The sequence below is a fragment of the Neomonachus schauinslandi genome, chromosome 13 (assembly GCF_002201575.2).
Source record: "Neomonachus schauinslandi chromosome 13, ASM220157v2, whole genome shotgun sequence".
Lineage (NCBI taxonomy): Eukaryota > Metazoa > Chordata > Mammalia > Carnivora > Phocidae > Neomonachus > Neomonachus schauinslandi.
In genome coordinates this window covers 4,360,324-4,361,547 of record NC_058415.1, presented here as the reverse complement: position 1 = coordinate 4,361,547, position 1,224 = coordinate 4,360,324, and the positions used below count along the sequence as shown (strand labels likewise).

General features: G+C 36.4%; 1 pseudogene; it reads left to right on the top strand.

The window, feature by feature from the left end:
* The first annotated feature begins 634 nt into the window (after window positions 1-634).
* Window positions 635-797, top strand: LOC123326582 (annotated as a pseudogene).
* The last annotated feature ends 427 nt before the right edge of the window (window positions 798-1,224 follow it).

Genomic DNA, 1,224 nt, shown 5'->3' with positions numbered 1-1,224 from the left:
TTTGGGTGTTATTACCAAAGGCACTGTAATTGAGGTGAACGTGAGTGAGTTGGGCCTTGTGACGCAAGGAGGCAAAGTTATTTGGGGCAAATATGCCCAGGTTACCAACAACCCTGAAAATGATGGATGCATAAATGCAGTCCTGCTGGTTTGACAGCAGCTTCAGAGAAGAAATTCCTTATAATTACCGAAAACTACACACCGATCAGGAAGACCACCATTACTGTGGTGGTTCTGAATATTACCAAACAGCCTACGTATCTGCAGTCATCCAGAGAAGTATTTATTCTATTGTGAAAAACATTAAAATAGACATTTATTAAAATTTAAAAAAAAGAAAAAAATAATAAAATAAAATTTAAAAAAAATGACAGAAGTTCTTAATTAAAATTAATCTAAAATTTAAAAAAAAATTTTTTAAATTTAAGAAGTTCTTAAAGGAAAGTCTGTGTTGTACATTTAACTATAGAGAACTTTCATTTCAACCAAGCCAGGACAGTAAGCATTTGGGCGATATTGGCGATTTTTTTTGGCCCTTGGTATCGGCATTAATTCAACCATATGATAAAGAGCTTTTGCATACTTACTATGTGATAAGCACTCAGTCAAGTACTTAGTAAATAGCAAACTTCCAATCGCTTCTCGGCCTTTTGGCTAAGATCAAGTGTAGTATCTGTTCTTATCAGTTTAATAGCAAACTTCCATATCAAAAGTAGTGATTAGTTTTTGTTAGGAGGGAACAAATATAAGACCTTACTGAATCTGTTTTTATTCTCTAACTAAAGGTTAAAAATTTTGCATGCCAGGATGCCTAGGTGGCTTAGTTGGTTAAGCATCTGCCTTCGGCTCAGGTCATGATCCCGGGGTCCTGGGATCGAGCCCCACATGGGGCTCCTTGCTCAGCAGGGAGTCTGCTTCTCCCTCTCCCTCTGCTGCTCTCCCTGCTTGTGCAAGCATGCTCTCTCTCTCTCTCTCTCTGACAAATAAATAAATAAAATCTTTAAAAAACAAAGAAACAAAAAAACCTTTTGCATGCCTTTGCAAAAATAAACTCTCATCCTTCATATTCCAATGCCCCTGCTTGGTAAATAACAAATTAAATTAAATCCTCAGAGTCTGTATTAAATATCACTGAATTCTGAACTAATCAAACGCCTTCTTAAGTGAACAACAGGAACGAAAAGTCTGGAAAGATTTTCTAATTGAGATGATATTCCGGAGGGT